Here is a 25,166-nt window from a genome sequence, read left to right on the forward strand (position 1 = left end):
TGTTAATGTCTAAATTGGGAAGTAGCAAGAGTAGTAGGGAGTTTATTGCTGCTCTTGGAGAAGAATGTCATTGGACAAGACTGAACTGCATGAACAGGGAGATATAGATACGGCTTTCAGCCATCTATACTACATGATAAATGTCTATATATTGCAGTGTGCATACTCTGGAATCCTCATGTCCAAACCATGTCTGAATGTCTCAGATCAGTCTGTAATGCTTTAAAATCATTTGACTGGTTTTGCTTTTCTTCTGTGACTAGAGGCACCTTTAAGTAATGCACCATTAGTGTCTCTTATCCCAGTTGTGTATGCCTTAAAAATTGGCAGAGTGTTTTCACTCAAAAGGTATCACATTCAATTTAAGTACAGGATTTGGAGCATGCCAAGCCAAGTACTCTTGGCCAGCAATTTGGCATCCTGAACAAATAAGGTTTGAACTCCTGCTCTGAAACAGGAAAAGGATCATTTAGTCTGTTTGAATATCATTTAGAGTAGGATAGCTTTATTTTTTTGATGCAGCAGTAGTGTCAAGTGTTGATTCTGACAGATTTATTGAACTGACGGTTGTACATTAAACATACAGCTTTAGACATAGCTTAAATATATATTCAGTGTTTCTATGAAATCTAATTTATGAAAATACCCTATGATATGTGGATTATAAATGCAACATAAAATCAATTATAGCCAAAGGTTCTCAGGGCAGGCTTTTTCCATCACAGCTATGATAGAGGTTAAGAACGAGGACCAGGGAAATTGCACACAAAGAAAGAGATCCACAGAAAGACACAGGTACTTATTTGCCAAATTAGGCATAGAAGTAAAACCCCATATTCTCAGCCACACTTTCCTCCTTCCCTCTGTTTCAGCTGTTGCCCATCTTCTGAGACATGCTCTTTCAGTCAGTAAAATTTTCTGGGTGCTTCAATTTCTGCTGCAGAGAGAGTAAAACATTAACAGTGCCTGCTGCTCTGAATAACCCTGACAGGACCATGTGTATGTGGAACAGTGGGATGGAAGGTAGTCAGTCAAGTGAGAAGATATCTTCTTGGACCTGAAAGAAGTGTCCATGTGGCAATGCACAGTAATAAGCACTGCCTCTTAAGCAGGGTGATCAACTTTAAGTAGGGCACCCCATCAACTGACCAAACTGTTTCTGGTCTGCAAGGTGGCTTAGTTTACAGCTATCTTGGGTAGCTCTGTTAGGAACCGCACCAAGAGGAGGTATGCTTTTAGCACCCAATGTCCATTGGGAGATAAAATGGAGGAATTCGGGGACAAATGCAGGTGACAGCACAAGCTGAGCCAGGCTCCTCTCCTAATGCTCTGAGCCCACCTTCCAGTGCCAGCTATGGACTGACTGCCATGTAGTGGTCTTCACATGGTGCTGCACACCTACATGCCCTCCTTACATGGCTGTGTAGTGAAGTGTTACCATTACCAGTGTTGTCCAGCAAGATGGAATGGTGATATATGTATTTAGATAGATAGGAGCCAAATTTTTGCTCATACACATGCACACAAGACTGTGTCCCATCCTCTTACTCCTACTCTTAATTTAGACTTCCAAATGATTTACAGAAATCCTGGTGTGGCATGGTAACATTTTCGATACCTCATTTGCCAGACTTAAACCACTTTTCATTCGTGGTCTTGCTATGCCACTGTTGAGAAGAAAAAAAAAGTGTTTTCTGTTTCATGGCTGCTGCAGCGCAACCTTTACAAGGAGCTTTAGCTCTTATCTGCTTGTCATTGCTTTAAAAAAGTACTCAATACCACAACATTTTACATAGCAGTTGTAAAAATAGTAATAATAAGAACACTAATAACACCCCCATCTGTTTGAGTTCTGAGGCTCCTTGATTCATGTGCTTCCCTTATTGAGGCTCAGACTGCTGTGAGAGAACCTTTAACCTGTGTCTAACTATGCACCTGTTGAGGTGAATAGAAGCTGAGGCAAGTCGGTGTGGGCAGCTTCAAAAAACCTCACCCAGGAAACACTAATTTGTTTTAAAAAAGGGCTACAGCCTCTGTTGCTTTGCAATTTAGGTGAAAAATCTGATTTTTTGTATATTTTTGTTAAGCTTATGTGTCTGATACTTGATTTAATTGAAGCTATGATCATGCAATAGAAATTGACAGTACACTCATAGACAAAGTGCTCAGTTTATAGAGAATCTATAGAAATTTTCCTTAATTTGCGTTCAGCCTGAAAGAACCTAACAACAAAATATTAAGCAGAAATCACTAGACATTTACTGTCAAATATTAGCTGAAATACCACACTTAGCACAAACACAGTGTAACCCATGTTATATTAAGCATAATAAATACTAAGCCTCAAAATTTACCCTTTTGGCATTGAACTTACAATGTCCTTGTCCTTTAGCTACATGGATTCACTTGCATTATGACAAAATACATGCAAGATAGTCCCTGTGAAATAAAAATGTCATTTATGGCTTCTTACTTGTAATCATGTGCAAAAATATAATAAAATCACACACGTACAAAAGGAACAAATACATTAATGTTATTGTTGTGCTATTAGCAATTGTTAATTTGACAAATGAGTGTTTCAGGAGCTAGCTCTGGCTTTTGCTCTGATGGATCTGCTGTACCATATGCTATTATTCAGGCTAGTAATGGTGATGCAGAGCTCATTTTCTGTCTACTGATCAGTGTAACTTTCTGAGCTTGTTCTCTGCTACTGATAAAGATCTATCCTTTTTTTTTTTTCCTGGGCTTTCTAGCAATTAAAAGTGATCTCAGATATTGCCACTCTGCACTGCTGTTTGATGTTTATTTGCTCTATCACCAGCACAACAAAGGAAAGGCAGCTTTAATTTGCTGTATTTTGTGTAATGCAAACGTGAGTTACTGTATATCCCTTAACAGCCCATCATTAATTTCCCTTGCATGCCGTTTCCAGGTTTTGTATATTGCTGGCTGTTGTTATAGTATGTAAAGCATCAGCTGCTGTTTCACAGCTTGGATTTTAAGGGGTCCACAAGGAGAGATCAAAAGCTGAAATTCTAATATTGCCTCTAATGGAAGAACTATTACCCAAAAAAGCAGGATGTAGATTTCTTTCCTAGCAGAATGCTGCTATGGCATTCTCGCACTAATAGCCCTGCATCATTCAGGACTCTGGCAATACATGGTTTCCAGTTCTGAGAAACATGTATTTATTTTACACTTATCCTTTTGCCTAAGGAAAAAAAAACCAAATAGTTTAACTAATTTAGAAGTGAATTTATTTGTATAAATTCTTACAATGGACTCATCAGCTTAGTATATGGGCATTGTCAGTAAAAAAAATGTTACTGACATCGAACGTTTGTGATAAACAGAGATTAAGCTTAAAGACAGAACAGTATGACTGTGTGAGAATCCGACTTGCGCAGAGAGCTAAAATCTGGTAATTAGTAAAATTATAGATCGGGACCAGTTTCTATACTAATTCTAACGTTCTTCCTAAACTGCAAGGCATCTTTAGTAGTTGTCTTGGAGGCAATGTGACTCTCTTATTTGACTGACCGATTCAAACCCTGCTCTTTTCTGCAAATGTAAAATGTATTACATAGTTCAAGCGAACTGAGAGAAACTAGCATATCATGGAGAGTCCAACCTTTTATTCTTTAAAAGACTGCTTTGCAAAGAAAGCTACCATGGCAAAGAGAGGTGTTAGACAGAAGGAAATTTTCTTTCTAAACATGGAAGATTCCTCATCCCTCAAAATAAGGAGAGAATGTATTGTTATGGTTTGATCAAAACAAAATCCGATTTATTTTCTTTCATGGTTGAAGATACAGACTTTAGTTCTTGGAGGAATGCTTGAGATTTTTTAATTCAGTCATCGTCACTGTTCACATTCTGAACTAAAGATAAACATAGATACTGATATCATGAGAACCTCAAATAAAAGTTTATTCCATGATTAGGCATTCGGTGCCTTTTAGGAAAAGATCACATACAGCTTCATGTATTGGGTTAAGATTGCTATTCCACATACCTATTTCTGAAAAAAAATCAGTTGAGAATATTTGCAGAGCTCATCCTTTAGAAGGAAAGTTGTTTAACTCACAGAAACAGTCATGAAGAACTGGTTATCAACAAGCTGGGTTAGCATCTTCTGAAACTCATGTTTCAGAAGACAGGTAACAAGCCATTCACAAAGCAGAAGGAAAGAAATCAAACCAAGACCCTAGAAGGAAGGAAATTACTAGGGGAATATCATAGGTGCAGGAAAGTTAAAAATGTCATTCTGTACAACTACTTACTGTATAAATATTGTTCTTCTGTGTTAAATTATTGCCTCCTCTGCTATCACAGCTTGAAGCTGCTTTAAATCTTCTTACCTTGTTGAACCCAGTCTCAAAGTCTCTGTCTATTCTGAACAGTGCAATGGACTGTGATAGGCTTTTAACTTAATCACAATAAAGCCCAGAGAAATTAAGGATCTCTACATTAGAGCAAAGATAGAGCATTCTTTAGCACATTGGGCATATATAGATAGCTGGTTTTCCTTGTCTGTAACACAGAATTTCCTTAACATTTTTCTATAGATGCCGTACTTGTAAAAGGATCAGTTTTCTCTCAGAACCTTTTTCCTTTGCTAAAAAATGACTCATTTTCAAAAAATCCAAATAAAAAAAAAGAAAAAATCCAAGTTGCAAATTTCATGCAAAACTTTGGGTCTTTTTAGGTTTTAAACTTGATGGACAGGGGAATGTATCTGATGGGATAGAAATCTGGGTCACAGCATGAAATTCCTGTTTTTGTATTCATAAAAACCAAACTCCATATATCAAAGGAAGGAGGTGTGAAGTAGTAAAAAAGAAAAAGAGAAAAGCAGTCTAAAATATTCCCAGCTCAAGAACATGATGAGATCTTTAAAAACATTGTATGATTTCCTCTGATCATTATTGAAACAAAGATTTTCACTGCTGTGCTAATAACTGCTCTAAACTTATCTTCTGAAGATGAATTAGTGAAACAGTTCCAGTTTTACAGTATTTTTTTTCTATCAAAAAATGGTCTTAGGTTCTGTACTCTTGAGAAGTACTGGGGTGGGTACTTATCTATATAGCAAAGCAGGACACAGACACTGAATACATCCTTCTCTACCCATATGTGATCAAGAGCAGTAGGGATAATGGTATGTAAACAAACCTTTTTTGGTACCATACTGTTACCTTGATAATTTTAAACCTTTGAGGTCTCATCTAAATATAATGCCTAAAGAAAGAAACTATTAGGTACACACCTCTTTAAAAAAAAAATGTAACTTTTATGTCTTCCACATGGCGGACCAAATTTTGGACCAATTACAGTGCAACCTGAATCTCCAGAGTAGATTGCTTGAATTATTTTAGTTTACAGGCTAATGATGATTACCAGGTTATAGCTCAAGATCTCACACTATGGGATAAACCTTTGGTTTTTAAGTGAGTCTACAAGTTACAGACGGAGCTAAAAATGTCAGTTTGACATCCTCAATCTGAGGATGATGAGGAAATGAGAAACAGTTCTTAAAGAAAACATACTTCAAGCATGGCATTTGTAATGGTAAAAATTGTGACTCAGGCAGCAGCAGGGAGAATGTTTGTTCTAGTGCATTTCTGTTGCAGAAAGACAAGGAAATACAATGTGGTTTGAAGAAGAATTTGCCACTAATTATATGAATTACTATTCTGATGCTTTGGGATTTTTCTGTTATAAAATTACTTAATAATAACCTAAAAATAACCTAATAATTAGTGAAAAAGTAGTTTTAAGTTGCTTGCAAGAGAAGTAGAAACAAGGAAAAATTGTTGCCACTGAACCTTATTGTTTCTCAGCTCTTTTTGAAAAGGTTGCTAATCTCACTAATGCTTGTTGACAAGGAGTTCCACTGGCCACTACTGTATCTGCTTCCAAGAGATGAATAACATCAGAGAAAGTACATGACTACCTCAGTCTCTTAATAATATTTCTCGTGCTGTTTGCTTGCTACTAAATATGTTCCATTCATTTGCTATAGCAGGACATAAGGGTATCAGCCATCACAGTACAAATTGAATGGGATTCCACGGACCAAGAGAAGTATAGATTCTGTATGTTTGGTCCCAGTAAAGATTCACAGTGCTCAGCTCATTTAGCACCTTGAAACTCTATTTACTGTCCTCTTTCAAATCTACTTTCCCCAAAACCTGAAAATTACTGTGGTTAATGTCAGAAAGGAAGTATTTTTGCTGTGTAGTGGCCATAGCTATTTATATTTGAAGAAGAGAGATGGGTCAGCTTCTTCCACATTCTTCCAAAGATACGCATCTCCTCAAAAGGGGATTAATACCATGCCTTAATATCATTAAAGAGACACAGTATTCCCAGATATTTATGAAAGAATTGTATCTTCATAAACTTCTTGGGCACACTTCTCCCTTTGGATGGAGGCTGTGCCCTAATGGCATAACTGTGCCCTTGTTGTTTTCATGTCATAAACTCCCTCAATAATGAAATATCAGTGGAATTCTAGCTGAATGTGCTAACCCCTGAGAGACACAACTCCTCTACCATAATACAGTCAGACAGAGAAAAAAAAGATCAATTTATGAAAGCCATGTTTACCCAGTGGCAGAATACTTAGATGTTGATGTCAGTTCACAAAAGTGGTGTATGGTGATCTGCAAATTAATTATACACTTGCAGATAGAATGTCAGCATTTCCTGGGATTTTCATGAATGCAGATTTAGGGTTCAAAACATCACTTACACTCATGCTAAACTTGAAGCACTTCCTCTAGTCCCAAGTAGAAAGTCAGGACCTAAATAATATTGTGTATTTCATTTGGAACTAATAAAATGTAAGTACAAAAAGGGAACATTTGAGTCAGTTTATTATACAGTATTTGACCCTATCTGCCCTACTAAAACTTCACATTGTTTCTCCAGTGGTGCCGTATGGGAACACAAGATTGCAATTGTGCCCCAAGAGCACAACAGCAGTCCTCATAATAGTTTCTTCAGTCTTTTTTTTTACATTGCTTTCCAAAATGATGCTGCCATATGTGCTGTTATATTTAAGCAGCAGATGCTGTGAACTCACAAAGTTGAAGAATGCTGAAGTATGATACCATTTGAAAACAGGTTTTCTAGGGAAAGCTGACTTCTTGCAAGGCTATGAATTTATTTCAGGCATTTCATTACTAATTACAAAAGGCCATATAGAATGCATTTATACCACTTATTGGTTCTGTCTTGGGGCACCTAATATATGGGCTATCTAGCTTTTACACTATATTGCTCTTCCCACAGCTACAAAGCTGCAATAATCTCTATTTGCAGCAGTGCTAATGCTTTCATTTTGAAAAGGAGCTGGGAATGGGTCTTCATTTCCACTTCTTTACTTAACCAGAGTTCGAGCTAAGATCATGTTACAGGTTAGGTTTAGCTAACAAGAGCTAAGGATGTTATTACACTGTAAACAGACTCCTAGTATTGGGTAAAGATGGGTATTATGAATATAACATTAGGAAAGTCAAAATACTTTCATTTTCATTGATAACTGGCTTTCTAATCATTTTCATGTTTGAAAATATAGCAAGCAAATTCACAGCCTACTCTAAAAGTACAATGAGATTGGCTGACCTGATGGATTTACAGTAAGTCAAATCAGTGCCTGTAGCATACACAGGCTAGGAGTTGGGAGAGGATACAGTAGAGATATGGAGGAAAAGGTGCTCAGAGGAACATTTCTAATGCAGAAATGTTGGGTTTTGGCTGTTTTAGGAAAATAGCAGGATCTGGGGACTAAAGTAAATAGAAGCATTCTTTTAGTACTGATGACTTGAGTCATTTTAGTTTTATGTGTAACTTCACTGGGCTTATGAGACCAAAATGCCACACTCTGTAAGGCAGCTGTTTTCCACATACAGCCAGTTCTGAATAAGTGCACATAGTGCAAGTTGCCACCATCTCTTGTCTTAGTCTACAGCAATTCTTGCATCTAGAGAACAAAAACTGGTTTGGAAGGGAATGAATTACTCATTAACAAGAAATGTCTGGGGGTCAGAGGGTCCTACACCACTTTTCCGTCCTTTCACACATAGGTAATATACATAGTGGTTTGGGTCTTCTTTCACCTGTGGCACTGATTTATACTCCCATCAAACGTAACAGTGGAAGTACAGGTTTAACTCTCATAATCAACTTACAAAAGTTTATTTTCTTCATATATGTATTTGGTATAAATGACAAAGTTTTGGCAGAGAGGAGGGCTGCAGGGGTGGTCTCTGGGTGAAGAAACCAGGGTCTGCCTTATGTCATATACAACCAGTATTTCCAAAACAGACCTAATGCAGGACACAGCTGAGCCCATCAGCTGAGTTGGTGGTGCCTTTGTGAAAAGAAAATACTAGAGGCAGAGGAGGAGGAACAAAATAAGGAGAAATGATAGAGGGAAAACCAAAGTCAGAGGAGGGGGCTCTCCATGGCAGAGCAAGTACATAGCTGAAGGGACAGTGGCCTGAGGAAAGACCACAGTGGAGAATAGGAAAAGAGTGATAACCAAAAGAAAGAAACCACTGTGCACTGACCTCCACCTCTGGTGCTGCTTGTTGGCTTACCAAGGGGACTGAATGTAGCGTGTCAATAATGAGAGAGGAGTCTGAAGTGAATGAATGAAGTGGAAACAAGGAAGACGGGAGGAGTCTAATGTGAGATTGAGTCTGGAAAAATGGAAGGAAAGATTTATTTTTTTTTCCCTAAGTGTTTTAATACTTGTCATATGTTTATTTGCACTCTTATCAGTAATTAAATAATTATGCAAAATGGCAATAAATTAAATAACTTGAGATTATTTTGCCCAGGAGAGTACTTGGCAAATGCTTTGCCCTGCCTTTACCTTGACCTATGAAATCTCTCACTCTCATTCTTCTATTTTCTCCCCAGGTCAGCTGGGGTTGGAGAAAGAAAGAAATGAGTGAGCACCTGGGTGGGTGCTTGGGTGCTAGCTGGAGCAAACTGACCACAGGAATGAATTTTATTATAATCTTTACCTCTCCTTCCTTCCCTCCCTTCTCTTTTATTTTTTCTTTTTTAGCTCTCAAATATATACATTAAGTATACACTAAGGCAAGTTGTTCTTGAAATTAATTCTTGCTTCTATCAGTTCCACAGTAAAAGAAATATGAAACTAGCCCTAGCTAGATGCTTCCAACAGTAAGATTTTGGCATCCAGATCACATAATGCAATGGGATAGTCTAACCAGACTGCCAGCACTGGAATGAAAAATGTAACTCTTCATTCCAAAGAGACGTTAGATCAGCATACTCTGTATGGTTGCCACATGGAAGTCATATAAATGGGTTGTTTGTTCTGCCTTTTCATCTATTACTTCCTTTCTGATTGTGTTTCCCTCTTCCTCATTCATGTGCCATTTTGGGGGTGACATGTTCATTGTTATTAAATGTCCATTGACTCATCCTTCTTTTGTTGCTGGTCTTTTCAGCTCTTCTATAGCATTGCAGATCCAGCACCACTGGAAGAAGTACTGATTCCAGTAACTTGATTGTGTTTAATGAAACTTCTTCACTGACATGTCTACTAACAGGAATTGGATCCTAAATCCCCCTCATGGGTGCTGTGTGCTGCCCCTTCCTGCTTGAAGAAGGATGAAATACAAATGGTGATGAACCCCTTCTCCTCTTGGAAGGGATCATGCAGCATGGCTGGGGTGCACTGGTAGGATGTTGTGTTAAAGATACAATTTCCAGCTAAGGTGCTTAAGGTTCACAATATCATAAAGGAGAGCGACTGTTGCAATTGGGAAAGGATCCCAGACTGCTCTCTGGGGCTGCAGACTCCTTTGTGTGAAAAAAATACTCGTTAACTCTATTCAGGTTAACAAGTTTTGTGTCTCAGCTGTAACCTTGTGGTACATCTGATAAGCACAGAAAGAAAATGGTCTGACAGAAGAAATTCTTAAGTCCCATTCTTTTGAGAGCTATGACAGACCTGCAGTGGAACTATAAGAAAGATGCAGATGAAAACCAAGAGAAAGGAGGACAAAGTGTTAAATATGCTGACTGGGCTGCTGGATTGAGCTGTCTGCAGAAGGATGGAGCTATAAAATCAAGGTTTAGATTTTTATAAATTGAAGGGAGGATGGCTTCCATTTGCAGTTCAGCTTTTGGTCCCTCTAGTAAAAATAATCAGGCTTACAATGAAGTTAGTGAAGTTTACTTAACACTGTCATTAAAGTTTCCAAAGAATCACTCACCCAAACTCCCATCACTTATATAAAAGATAGATTATATGAGGAAGTTATACGAATCTAGGGTTTTTCAGTATTCATGGTTTCTGAACTGAGATTCTGAAGCAGCTGAAACATTTGCATGGTTTTGCTTTTTCTTCCAAACCTAGCAAGGGTGCTGTTCTAGTAAATGACAAAATCCAGACAGAGTGGGAGCAGCAGGATCCCAAATTAAGCAACTACATGTTGATAAATGCTTCCAGTAGCAGATTTAACTACAGATGGAATCGTTTGACCATTCGACATGCCACAGTCCACTTGTTAGGGGCTTCTGACCACCTCTCTGCAACATTAACTTCATAAAAACTTCCATCAAAGAGCCCCCACCAGAGTCATAGTGCCTTTTTTAGAGCATTTTCAAACAGCAGAAATAAACATTAAAAGATTCTGCTCTTCCTTCCTTGACATATTTCTGACAGTAAATTAGAATCAGATGGAAGGTATCATTATTTCCACAAATGTTATCATGTAAATTAATTCCTGTGCGATAATATTTTCAAAAAATAAAACTTCTCAAATATATGTATGCATTTGGCCAGTAAATTCAAAGACGTAAAGAAGTTCTGTTTAAAGCTGATATTGTATTCCTGTCCTTGGGCAAAGGATGTTCTTTACTAACCAGTGCTTTTAACAATCAGTTTTCAGTATCCTGGACACCTGATATTTTTGTTTTTAATTTACATTTTCTCCTTTCCAGGTTGTTTGTTTGTTTTGATTTTTTTTTTAAAGTACTGCACTTCAAAATGACAAAATAATTGCATCCCTCGCATTAGGAAAATAAATCTGCAAGAAATTAAGACTACTTTGATTACAGGAATCTCTTAGAACTGGAGATGATGTAATTTTAAAACAACAGTTTTTGAAAAGCAGAATTTCAGACATAAATAGGTGGTTCCCTGACTCCACATTGGTGAACACCAAGCAAAAGATTGTCAGTGCTCTCCAGAGAATCTGTTCATTAAAAAGATGATTTACCAGCATATTGATTTTGTGGGGTGGAAATTTAACAGATATGTGAGATTGAATAGATGTGGCTGAATGTAAGTAGAGATATAAGATAAGATGTATACATTTATGGAGGTTGATATTCATTTATTAGCATTCACTAACTGATTCCACAATATAATTTAGCAATGTTTATGACAAAATCAGTTTTCTTACCTACATACATGATATATTGCTAAATAAGACAGCATTATACCTTTATCCTTTAATGTCTGTGTTCTCCACAGAGACATTAGAAACATCCACTGATGGAGTTAGAACATCCACTGCTCCTCTTCTCTGTGCTTTTTCACAATTTGACTCCAAATGCCCTGAGAAAGTGTGGGATGATGACACGGACAATGGCTATATTTCCGTTTGAATTATTCAGCCTTGCTTTACTGGGAACAATAATGACTTTTTAGAGTGGTGAAAATCAAAAATATTTCAGCTCTTCTCTTTATACTGCTTTGGAAATTTACTCAGGATCTAACAACACTGAAGTTGCATCTAAATTCTAGTTGGGAGATTACTTTGTAATTATAGTGATCTGGAGCTACAACTAAGTGTATAGCTATGTATATAGCTATTATTATTATTTGTATTTATATACTGTAATATTCACAACACACTATCCCACATTCACCCATGCATTGTACACACATACAAAGACTCAATGCTTACTCAGAAATACTCATGATCTAAATACACAAGCAGGCACTCAGAAGTCCTCAGAATTTTAAATTAATTTGTAAATACTTTTATTCACATATTTATATGTTTTTTAACTTTAAATATCTTTCTGATTGTTCCAGCTGTAACATAGAACTGTATTATTTATTAGGATTACAAGTCCACTCACATATCACGTCCTTTCTATTCATATTACATACATCACCCAGGTGTTTACAGTCTTGTTTTCTAAACTCTGTGGAGGCAGAAACTCACTATTTATTTTCCTGTAGTGAAGATACCTCTTGGTCCCTAGCCTGCTCATAGCTGGCCTTTTAGAGTGGACCTTTTTCAGACTTCTATCCTTTCCTTAAGATATGAGTCATATCTTTATTGTCACTCTCAGTGGCTGTTGAGCAGAGGTGTTGGTATAGTGCCCCTGCTGAAGAGCCAGGCCAGGCCTCCAGCTAAGCTAAGACTGTACTTGGTCATAGGGCAATGCTCCCTATGAAGTACTGCCATGTCCATACCAACTATTATATGTTTTAGCAAATGCTGGCACTGATCTCAACTCGAAAGAAGTGATAGCAGAAAATGTCATCATACTGTTTCACCAGGGTCAGGAGGATGAACTTCATCAAGACAGTTATTCCTAATGAGATCATTACTGAGCTTCTTTAGTCTTAAGCTCCCAATGTACATTGTGAATAGCCATAAATTAGTTATCACATTTAAAGGCTTGCTAGGATGCCCATTTTACAAACAGCAAAAAAGAAAAGCTGAAGGTTGTGGGTGATTTAGGACCACAGTTTAATATGAAATTGAATGATGTTTCAACTCCTAAATACTTACTTGGGTTCTCTTTCTCTTCTGAAAGGCTAAAGATTATGGTGGCCAGGTTGCCTTTGGCAGAAGTAAGTATCCAGACCTCATGTTTACCAGCTTTATTCTCTGGACCCAAGAAATAACCTTCCTATCTACATTTATCCAGCACTGAAGTAAAACTTTTCTTCCTTCATAAAGAAAAGTCAGAAGCATCTAGCAAAGACATAGAAACAATCTTAAGCGATTTTCTGCTTATTATTTATTTCAATGTCCTTCTGATGGGTGACTACGCCTTTGCTAGTGGCACTCAAAGAGCCAAAAGAAACATATGTTGTGAAAAGTACCTTTAGCAAAACAGACAGATGGATAGGTAACACTTTAAAACAGGGTGCCCAATGATTAGCAATTCATTTGGTATTCATTGCGATAAAATTAATTGTGGTGAATAAACTGCATTTAGCATCACTTGGAATTTTGTGAAAAGAACGTTTGCCTTTTCGATGTCTTTGTGAAAAGGAAAAAATAAACCACTTTTCTATTTTTTCCATTTTGTGTTATTTTTCCTGTCTCAGAAAACAGTTAACAGCAGAGTTTATGCAAGAAAACCACAAGTTTTGTATCAATGCTTTAAAATTTTAAATGCCTCTGATGTAATTATCATTTATAAGTAAATTTTCACTCCGATAATGCTTTGAAGCTTTCCCACTTTTCTTACAGCGATTGAAAAACTTCTGAACTGCTCAATCCTGTCTGCTGGTTCATCACTCTCTCATTCACTTAAGTATAGCAGAAAAGTGAAAAAATATACCTATTGCTTGTAAGCTGTAAAGAGTCAGTAGATTGTGTTCTGTAGATTACAGACGGTTTACATTGGCTGGACCAGGCTTTAGCTGTCAGCACATAAAGAGAGAAATGGACAAAAGAGGCTCTGAGAGCAGATGTTGACACTGGAAGCTCAAATTCTGGGATCCTCAGCCTGTGGCTGTGGAAGCCCAGCTGGGAGAAAGAGACAGGCTGCATTCATAGAGCCTCTCTGGGATCCCTGCCCCATGCAGGTATTCAGCCATTGAGAGACAGGAAGATGAAAGGCTGCTTCACAGATGTCACCTGCTGAGGGTCCAGCAGCCTGTCCAGAAATGTCATGTTTGGCAGCTGGTGGAGGATCCCTCCCACCAGCTCTGGAGCACAGATTCTCACAGTATTCCAGGAAAGATGCTTACACGGGGGCTTCCTAATGAGATGACATTAAAGAGAATTTTTGGCTTCTGCCTCTAATAGCACATTGACATTAACCTAGCTGTCCATTCATTACACAGTTCTACTGAAGATCACTCACTCTAACAAAATGAATTTTAGGCATAAGCACCAAGCCAAATTACCCTGGAAAATTGTCTGGATAGCTATCATTTCTCATTCTGTTAAACTGACTCTGCATTCTTTAGTTTCTGTGCAAGTTTCTGAAACTGCTCTAAATTCCACTGGTACATGCTCAGTTGAGGCACTTGGCCCCAAAAGCAGGAGAAACTGCACAATTCCAGAGAATATATAGCACTCAAACATGGCACACTGAAACTCTTCTGCTTGGGTAATAATATATGACCTCATCAGTACACACATTTAGAACATTGGCAGAAAAGATCAGAGAGTATTGGTAAGAAGATAAAAGAGAAAGGCAATAAGAATTTGGCAGAAGGATACCAAGATCTAAGCAAAAAGGTGCTAAGCTGAAGCAGAAAAAGGCTATTGCTTAAATTGGTTGGTAGGGGTTAGTGTTTCTCACCTATGGCCCTTAGGTCAAAGCAAATGGCATATGCTTTGTCCTTTGCCTTTTGGGCCACTTCTAATCTGCATAGAAAGATCAAGGGGTCCTTTTCCATACTGCATACAGGCTCAGGGAAGTGCCAGGATCTCATTTTTCTCTCATGAATCAATTGCATTCTCAGAAATATCTAGAAATCTTACTTAAATGCATGAAATTGGCATTTGCTATTGACCAGTAAAAAAAAAAAAATTGCTCAGAATGGTCAAAATTCTCATTCATTTTTTTTGAAGCTTTACAATCTTCGCTTTTTTTTTTTCTTCTTTCTGCATTCAATGTAATAAGAATAGGTGTGCTTTTAACAGGTGAGATTTTTGCTACAGCATCTAGTAGTGTATTGCCTCTAAATAGCATTCAGAGGTATCAAAATGTCACTGAGACCCAGGAGAAGACTTTCATCATCATCTAAATTCTTATTGCAATTATAGCTGTTACTGTTTTGGTTCTTCCCAGGGAGGCTGCCTGCATACTAGGCTAGAATAGGCAATGCCCCTCAGGATCAACAGCATGAAAGGTGTGCCTGAGGATACCAAGTAGATGAACTGACAAGAAATTTGTTCATTAGTTACATCAGATGGTCACAACTAAAATCACTTTTAGTGCTAATACCCTTTTTGGCTGTAGGGACTGAAACTTTGGAACATTAGGGGTGACTTGACACCTTGGTCATTGTTCTGCAAAAGGGAAGGAGAGAAAGCAATGAGTGAAAAAGCAGAGGGATTAACAGCAGGAAGTAAACACATACTGAACAACATGACCCTAAATAAATTCACAGCATTCACCAATTAGAGAAACATACAGTCTAAAGGTCTTGATCTTGGAATGGCCCACTAATGTCAACAGAGCCCTGGTGATTAATGTACTGATAGCTCTTAAACTGACTTATAATTCTTTCCTTCTTTTAAGAAGGACTGGGGGGATGTTCCAATCTGTGCCAGTCCAAGCTGAGAAATCTTTAAAAAATCTAATTTTGAAAAGGTGAAAAGTTTAGCATTTTTTGAGAACTGGATTTTTTATGTCAAAATCCAACTAAGGAAAACCTGTAGTTCCAATGATGCTCATAACACCAGGGCATCTGAAGAAGAATAAAACCATAAAATAAAAGGATGTCATAGACAAAAACAGAAAAAAAACAACTTAGGTCCTGGAACTTTCTAGTGTTTTTAGTGCATTTCATACCTACTTCATGAGTGAATCTTAGCAAATGTTGGAATTTTCTCTTTAGGAAAACATTAATGAGCTGATCTATGGATTATTAAATAAACATATCAACGAATTTTTATGTTTAATGTTTATAAAACTTATGTTTTAAATACAGTATTATATTCTCTACCACCAGGCTAGACTTCAATCTCATTGAGAGGGATTTTTTAATTAAAGAACATAAAATTTAAACGGTTCAGAAAATGTCAACATGGGTTCCTATTTTCAGCCCAACACAGACGATAGAACGAGAGGGCATAAATGAAAATTAAAGAAAAACAAATTCAGAACAGATGTCAGGAAGCATTTTTTTCAAGCAGCGAATCATAAATGTGTGGAATGGCTTACCCGGCAAGATAGTTAAGGCAAAACCAGGGAGGTCATTAAAGAAACAATTAGAAGACATCATGGTGTAGATGGAAAAGGGAATGAGACATGATGAGCTAAATGGCCTCTACTCAGTTCAAGACTGTCTCATGTTCTCAAGAAATCTGGACACTCGTAGATGTTTTTAGGGCTCTAGGGTAAGTGCTCCATAAAAATCCAGACAGCTCTCCCTCTCCTCCTCCCTCTCCCCTTTGCTTTCTAGAGGTACACTACAGAACGTTCAGGAATACCATCAGTGGTTTTAATGATGGGAGCATTTGCATTCAATATGCATCATAGGTGCCAGTTTCCTGTCAGAAATGATCTTATTATCATAAACCAAGTTTGCCAGCGTACAGCACCAGGCAATCTCCATTAGCACAGATAACTTCTATTAGGAACATTTTAACATTTTTTTTGTGACTACTAACATTATAAATGAACATTCAATACCATATGTACATATTGTCAAAGATGGTATAGTAGAACTACTAAAACACATTTTCTGGCAGAAACAGACACCGATCTTGCTGTTATGTCAGAACAGGGCAACCAGAGGATCTGACTTAGGTGACAATAGATAATGAAGAAGAATTTGGTTTATTATCAATCACCTACAACTATGAATGAAAAAGGAGGACAAATAAATAACCTCTGTTTGCTAAAGATTATTTTGAAGCAAAATAGAAGAGCTGAAGTGATAATTATACCTAGAAAGCAACAGATGTTAAAACAACAAGATGCTTTATAAACAAGTACAGGCTAGAAATGAACTAAAATGGGATTGTTGCACTATGCCATCTGACCACAATTATTTTCAGCTTATGCTATTCCAACAACCTGTAAAATTCTGAATATGTGGCAACTAAAAGTCATACTTTTACTTTACAAGTCTAGCAAGAGTTCATTAAAGAGATAGTGTTTTAGGAGGGTAGGATGATTTAAAATGTTCAAGGATCCAGCTCATGCTTGGTGAAAAAATTACTTTCATGTTAATCTGTGTATTATAAATGGAAACCTGCATCTTGTAATGTTCTTGACATAGACAAACTGATATGAAATGATACTAGATAAACCCAGATAACAAGTACGATTTGGTCTTTTAGGCCTGTTGAGATCATGATTATGTGCTGTAAAATTTGAACATTTAACAGTAATATATAGTTGGCTTCAGATCTATTACCCTCAATGCACTGTCTATGTGAGGCAGGTGTCAGCTCCCCTGGGGGATGGGGTATGTGTGATCTGAACAATAAGGGCAGTGCAGCCTAAACAGCAATCTAGTGAAGTGTAAAAAATACATTCAGTTCATCCTAAAGCATATAGATAGGCTTCACACAAAGAGCTGTGGTCAGTGGCTCAATGTCCAGCTGGAAAACAGTAATGACTGGCGTCCATCAGGGATTGGTGTTGGGATCGGTCTTGTTCAACATCTCTTATTGGCAACATGGACAGTGGGATTGAGTGCATCCTCAGCAAGTCCGTCAATGACACCAAGCTGTGTGGTTTGGTTGACATGCTGGAGGGAAAGAATGTCATCCAGAGGGACTTTGATATGCTTGAGAGGTGGGCTGATGCCAACCTTATGAAGTTTAACCATGACAAGTGCAAGGTCCTACACCTGGGTCGGAGCAATCCCAGGCATGGCTACAGGTTGGGCAGAGAAGAGATTCAGAGCAGCCATGTAGAGAAGGACTTGGGGGTGTTTTTTGATGAGAAAATTAACATGAGCCAGCTTCAGTGTGAGCTCGCAGCCCAGAAAGCCAACCGTATCCTGGGCTGCATCCAAAGGAGCGTGACCAGCAGGTCGAAGGAGGTGATCCTGCTCCTCTGCTCTGCTCTTGTGAGACCTCACCTGGAGTATTGTGTGCAGTTCTGGTGTCCTCAACATGAAAAGGACATGGAACTGCTGGAACAAGTCCAGAGGAGGGCCACGAGGATGATGAGGGGGCTGGAGCACCTTCCATATGAAGATAGGCTGAGAAACTTGGGGCTGTTCAGCCTGGAGAAGAGAAGGCTGCGTGGAGACCTCATAGCAGCCTTCCAGTATCTGAAGGGGGCTATAGGGATGCTGGGGATGGACTATTCAATAGGGACTGAAGTGATAGGACAAGGGGTAACGGGTTAAAACTCAAACAGAGGAAGTTTAGATTGGATATAAGGAAGAAGTTCTTTCCTGTTCGGATGGTGAGGCACTGGAATGGGTTGTCCAAGGAAGCTGTGAATGCTCCATCCCTGGTGGTGTTCAAGGCCAGGTTGGACAAAGCCTTGGGTGAGACGGTTTAGTGTGAGGTGTTCCTGCCCATGGCAGGGGGGTTGGAACTAGATGATCTTAAGGTCCTTTACAACCCTAACTATTCTGTGATTCTATGAAGTGGTTAAATATGAAATACAATGATCCTTCCCCACACCCAAAGGCTCATTGGATGAAATGTTGCCATTTATGTTGAAGATACTGATGTAGCCATCATAAGCTTCCTTTGTCATTTCGGGAGAGAAACTGTCCCCTCCAAAGGACAATTTCTCTATACTAGAGGGACACAAAAGGAGCTTAGGGTGACTAAGGTGGTGTTGAAATCTAATTAATTGTGGTCATAAAGTTGAGTTCTCACCTTGCTACAAGTGGCCTTCTGATCAATTTACACATGCAAGATCCTTAGCTTCTTAAGTGTTCTTTACTATTGCTTCTTGGAAGAAGGTAGAAGAATAAAGAACAAAAGTCTCAGTGGAATGATTATTTTACCCTCCCACTGAAGAATGAGAAGAGCTAAGAGAAGCCAACGAGCAGGTCATACCTCTGTCTGCAAGGAGTCCAAGCGGTATTTCAATAAAATTTATTTCTGCAAAGAACATCAATAAAACCCTAAAAAAGTATTTTTGCTCTAGAATTCACCTGTGGCTGTTCTTCTTAAATTGCACTGTGTTTGAACATAACTGAAATTATAACCTGAAAGGTACTTTTCTTAGTTTCTTCGATCTTCCACTATTTACAGAAGGGAGATTAATATGAAATTACAAAACTGAGATATTATTTGGAAGCCAAATAGCACGTAAGGATAGGATGCCTCTCAGGTGATTTGTGCTACTTGAAAAACCTGATTATTTGATAAGACAAGGGGAAATGCATTTAAGTTTCAACAGGGGAAGTTCAGGGTAAATATAAGAAAGAAGCTCTTTACTGTGAGGGTGATGAGGCACTGGAACAGGCTGTCCAAAGAAATGGTAAATGCTCTATCCCTGGCAGTGTTCAAGCCCAGAGCAGAGCCTTTGCTGGTAAGGTCTAGGGTGAGGTAGCCCTGCCCTATGGCAGGGGAGTCGGAACTAGATGATCTTAAGGTCCTTTCCAACCCTAATCATTCTATGATTCTATGATTTGTAAGGTGATGTGGACTACATCAATGCTCAGCAGAGAGAGACAGAAACATAGAATGGTTTGGGCTGGAAGAGACCTTAAAGATTATCTAGTTCCAACCCCCTGCCACGGGCAGGGACACCTTCCACTAGACCAGATTGCTCAAAGCCCCATCCAACTGGGCCTTGAACGCTTCCAGGGATGGGGCATCCACAACTTCTCATCCACAACTATGGCTGTCTGTAGCTGGAGGCCTCCACATTCAGAGTGCTCTCAGGCAGTGCCATGAGAAACACATAGAACAAAAAATGATTTTCAGACTTTTAGAAGAAAAGCAGACACATGCACATATACAAGCAGACATGTCTCAGTTGAGCTCAGGCACCATTATATATGTTGCCAAATTTCACACCATTACATATGATTTGCAGTAAAACTGACATACCTCAGTTCATAGAGGAATTGGCGATACAGGCTTACAATTGTGTTTGGGTGCGTAAGGAAATGATCACTAAGGTTCATCACACGAAGTGCCAGACCTGCTGTGACTTAGTGATTCTAAACACTGTGGAAGTTTAATAAAACAGGGAGTAAATTGGCTTATGCCATTGGAGCTGTGCTTTTGGCTACAAGGCTTCTCATTCGTTTTGGAAGCTGGAGACTCTGGTTTTGGTCCCAGTGTTAATTAATTGTATCATGCATTTGCACTGCAGTCCGCTAAGGAAGGACCTCCAAGTGACTCTGAGCTGCTCAGACAATTCTGGACTGTTGTTTTTTGTTTGTGCTTTTTTCTTTCTTTCCTTTTTTTCTTTTTTTTTTTTTTTTTTTCAGTAATTTGATTTGATTTTTAACAGTTTAAAAAAATCTAAGTCTTAATGTCATTATACTGCTACTCTGCTCTGCCAGCACACTCTGTTCAGAGGCCACAGGCTGCTCATCCTTGCTTTATCTTAATGGGAAATTGTTCTGTTCAAAGCAATGCAAAAGCAAAGTATTATGTGCAAATTATCTTAAATGTTTCTCTGTGGAAGGACGATGTCAATTCTCCCTCCAAAAGATAAATTGAGAAAAATAGTTTCTGAATGGAAAAACAGAAAAAGCACATCTCTTCAAACAACTACCAGGTAGCTATTCAGAACTGTGGAACTATCAGCACCTTCTTACATCCTGCTTTAAGGCTAGATTGACTTCTTGGAGCAGTTTTAACTCATTCTACTCCTCACACTGCACTCAGGAATATTGAGACATCACAATCTGTATGGCGTGAGGGGTGCTCCATAAGATGCACAGGGGCTCTCCTCCAAGCAGCAAGAAGTAGGATCAGGGCTGTGCTGAAAAGCAGCACATGCTCTGCACCACAGCATCTAGCTGTATTTGCCAGTCACCAGTAGTGGTGGAGCCAAGGCCACTGCACCCACTCCCAACTTTGAAAGGGGATTTAGCAGGTCTATAGCTGTTTTTATTAAGGTATGGCTGGAGCCATGGCAAGGGGTAGATATTAGAGTAGTATATAGCCTTTATTAGTACTTAGACTACCCTAATGCCTTTAGGTGGGTATATGCTGCATAACATATTAGGATTCAAATATTCCTCCTCCTCTGTTACAACTTAATTTAGAGAATCCTGTTGAATAGAAGGGCTCTGGAGAGAAAACTGTTGGTGATATCTATTAAAAAAATAAAAAATGTATGAACTGGAGAAAGCCAAAGCAGTGGCAAGTTCTGCTGTGGGGCCTTGACTGCATTCCATGGAATGACCACGAGCTGACAGAGACCTCCTTCAAGAGCCTGGTTGCCTCAGGCTGCCAGCACAGTCATGGCGTCTTTTGGAAGACCAAACTGTCTAGTTTGGCTTCTACTCTAAATGTGACTCCATCTGGGGAGAGCTTGCCTGTCTCCACAGACTGCACAGGGAACTTCATAGTCTTCCACTGACAAACACAGTTTTACACTTGTGCTTAAGCCCAGTGGAAGCAAGTCCAGATGAAAGCTGAGCATCCACTAAGTTTCTGTGACATTCACAGTGAGAAAAGGAGACAGTATCTGAAGACATTGGAGCTGCAGGTAGAGAATAAGATATCTTAAAATAGAATGTTTTTTAAAAAATTGTTGTTATTGTTTTGATGCTAGTTTCCTATTTCCTCATAAACTAGGGGATTCAGTGAACCAGCTGAAGAATATTTTTTCCATTTCTTGCTTCTTTCTTAAGTTTCAACTTCTACTAGCAGTCAGCAGCAAGTAGGTAACTGGCACTTTTGTTCTGACATATCTTTCCTCTAGAATAAATCCCCATATGTTAAGATTTGTTTTGATTTTAGATGCTTTAAAGATATTTTTCTATCAATACTGTTCACAATTTAATTACAATAATTAACATAGTTTTCCAATATTTTTTTGTGCCTTTGATTATATGCCTAAAAATGTTGCAGCTGTGTTTACCTATATCCTTTCTGTCTAAAGCTTCATCTGAAATGAGAATATCATTTTATATATAGCTTTCTACTGGCTTTGTGAACTCTTTTTCATAATACCCCAGTTTAGCTTCATATACATTTATACAAAGAATGTACTCAGCTTTCTCAATTTGAGTGGTTCTGGAACAGGAATCAGGATAGGCAGAAATTCCCAATGTAAATTGTGTGACTTTTCAAGAAACAGAAAAATGTTTTTTCTGTTTGAAAAAAACACAAAAATATTATCCAACAAATGCTGCACAAAAAGCAGTGGTGGAAAGATACTCTTTTACCTGTCATTATTCAACAGAGGAGGTAATAGAAAAAGCTGTTGATCAGAAACTAATTTTTTCTCCTTCTTTCTAGTAACATATGCAATGACTAAATGCTGTTCCATCATCCTTTGTCCACAGATATTAGTTTATCTTCCATATAGCTGACCTATTTCTGGGAAAGGGTCAAGGTGAAATATAATTAAGTTTTGTACAGCTGATGTGGACAAGAGATCTCTCACTCATTATCGAAGCATCAGCTACCATATGTGGTCTGTTGAGCAGCCAAACATTTGTGGTCCAGCAGCTGCTAACACGAATTTCTGATGGATTAGGCTTAGAAGTCTCTTCACTGGGAATTAGAAAGGCCCACAGAGTTTCCAGAATGCCTACTGGGATTCCCTTCCTGCATGAACAGAATCCAAGAGGGCCTTCCTGAAAGCAATTGTTTCATCTAGATTGCTCTGCTGTCAGCTGCTGGAGGCAGCTAGCAGAAAGAGAAGAGCTCCTGTTCGGGTGGGAATATTAAAATAATCACCAAAGGACTCGAGAGTTGCTAGTTATGCAAAGATAAGAATGGAAAGCAAAAATCGAGGGAGGAAGAAGAGGACAGAATCTGGGGAGGAAGGAAGAATGGACAAAAAGATAAAAAGAGATTAATAATAAAAGGTGGGTGAACAGGACCTCTAGGTCCTAAGGTGAATGTAGAGGAAGCTTCCACATCTCCTGCTACCATTTGTCATTGAAAACAGTTTGCCAGAACTAGGTGTTTTGAGCATGCAGTACCTTAAATCCCCAGCTATTACTGAAATATACACATTTCATAGTCCACTGAACAGCCAAAGAATAAACTGAGGGATGGAGGCGAAGTACTTAAATGGCTTCGTTTTCTCTGTAGCCTCTATAGCACAGTGGAAGTTCTCTACTGAAATGTCAGTGTGCTAGGTACGGCATCATCTTCCTGCATACTGTGTGTACTGAGCGTATGACTCTTCTTTCATAAATGCGCCCAATAGGCTATTTATAATGAGACTGGGCACTCTGTTACTTGTTTGTAGCCCATATGTATCGTCCAAAGTATTTTCCAGGGAAATAATGTTATTAAAGGCTGTAATATTATCAACCTCAAGTTCTCAGTAACCAAAAAACTTAAAAACTGTGAGATAATATTTTTTAAACTTAATTTCTGATATCCATGTAGTGTGATTCAACCTGTTGGCCACAGCTAGAAAGCTGCTGTTTTTATACTAGAAGTTCAGATTTCCACTTATGCAGTGTTACTTCAGGATTTCATTTTTCAAGAGAAATGACAAATATTTCAGTATTCATAGTAAATTCATGAATTGCACAACACTCTTGACTTTTGAAGACATCTCAAATTGCTGCATGTGTTTTGTGGACAGCCCCTTATTAACTGATCATTTCCTGTGACAAGTGCTGTTTTTATTTCTTGGTCACGTAAGACAGGTTTCCCTCTACACTTCATACCCTAAATACCAATTTGGCAGTTTAGTTTCTGAAGGGAAAAGGAATAAAATGCTTCCTTCAGGCATTTTAAGTGAACCTGATTTTAACATTAAACCCAAGAAAGTTACTTTAGTCATAAAATACAATCAGAATACTGAAAATATAAACTATTTCAATAATCCATATAATGGCATATCCCAGCATTAAATATAGTTTGAGTTAATTAATATCGTGCTGTAATTCTGAATGTTTAATTTGCAGGATGCTTTTTGAAATTTGGCTTTGATTGTGGAACATAAATATTTGTTTTACTACACAGAACATTAGGGAGCAGTCAAAATGGGAAGCAAAGCCTTCCATACCTCACGCCTGTGTTCAACAAATGGTGTCAGGTTAATTTGCACCAGTGCAGGTTTTTGATGAACTCTAATGCAGCCAGAGGCACTGCCTTCTTGAGGACTAAACTATTTAACATGTGGCATTTCTTCTCTCAGATCCTTACGAGCTTTTTGATTTTTATGAAGTAATTTGAACTTTTGGCTCATATAGCAAAAGACACAACATAGTGTCTAAGCTCTGCTAAGTGCAGACTAACTTAAGTGCTGTAAGCTGCTGAAGAAATGTAGCGGTAAAAATGATCAACTGTTTGGGGTTCCTCCATTTCTGAAGGTTTAAAGTGTATGGTTTGTGTTATTGTGCTGGATTTGTTTTTTTGTTTTGTTTTATTTTTAAGAGGTGCGTGTTAAGAAGCACAGTCACTATCAATGGGTAGTGACTTGAGTATCAAGAGGTACGTGCCCCATCCTCTCCTTCTCTTTCACTTTTTATGAGATATTCAATATCTGAATGATACTGAGAACTGGCTATTTTCCCAAAAAAGGAAAGTTTCCCTATGACTTACTCTTTAACTGAGCTGGAGAAAATAGTAGCAAGAGTCTGTAACCACGGTGCTCAGCGCACAACGGGCGAATTGTCCTGCAGTAGGTGTGCAGCAGGTAGGCAGAAAGGCAGTCTGCCAAACGAGCGACCCAGGCAGGCTCTGCTGGAGGGTGAGGGCGAGGGGCAGCCCCGACAGGACTGCGGGATCAGAGGGGCAGGCCGACGAAGGCCGCAGCCAGGCCTTGATGGGCGGCGGCGAGCGCCCATAGCATGCCTGGGCAGCCTGCCCCTCGCGCCAGCTCCAGGCCCGGCCCACTGCAGCGCAGAGCGGTGTACTCCCGGCGCCCGGCAGCAGCGGCGCTCGGTTCCAGAGACCCCCGCAGCGGTGGGGCTGCCCCGCGGGACGAACAGCGCTCCGGCAAAGCATCGCCTCATCTTCCCCGAGGGAGGCTTTGGGCCCACCTAGTATCCCACGTTAAACTGCTCAAGGTGTTTTCACTCCTCAGGACTTCAGTCGGTACTTTTTCTTCTTTCTTAAACCTTGGTTGTTTATGCGATGTAGCTCGGTAAAAAT

General features: G+C 38.8%; 1 long non-coding RNA gene across 3 annotated transcripts; it reads right to left on the reverse strand.

Annotated features, from left to right (window-relative positions):
- Positions 1 to 483: 483 nt before the first annotated feature.
- On the reverse strand, positions 484 to 24,715 carry LOC130611286 (uncharacterized). 3 transcript variants are annotated; one of them, XR_008975216.1, is made up of 3 exons: positions 24,615 to 24,715; positions 2,355 to 2,439; positions 484 to 937 (listed from the first exon to the last, which is right to left on the reverse strand). It is a non-coding gene; the product is annotated as an uncharacterized LOC130611286 (long non-coding RNA). The 3 variants fall into 3 exon arrangements; XR_008975215.1 differs by lacking the exon at positions 24,615 to 24,715 and adding an exon at positions 11,503 to 11,533; XR_008975214.1 differs by lacking the exon at positions 24,615 to 24,715 and having other exon boundaries at positions 2,355 to 3,223.
- Between the last annotated feature and the right edge of the window lie 451 nt (positions 24,716 to 25,166).

This window comes from Pezoporus wallicus, unplaced genomic scaffold (genome assembly GCF_028554395.1).
Source record: "Pezoporus wallicus isolate ANWC-B61680 ecotype Strahan unplaced genomic scaffold, APGP_CSIRO_Pwel_v1 contig_161, whole genome shotgun sequence".
NCBI lineage: Eukaryota > Metazoa > Chordata > Aves > Psittaciformes > Psittacidae > Pezoporus > Pezoporus wallicus.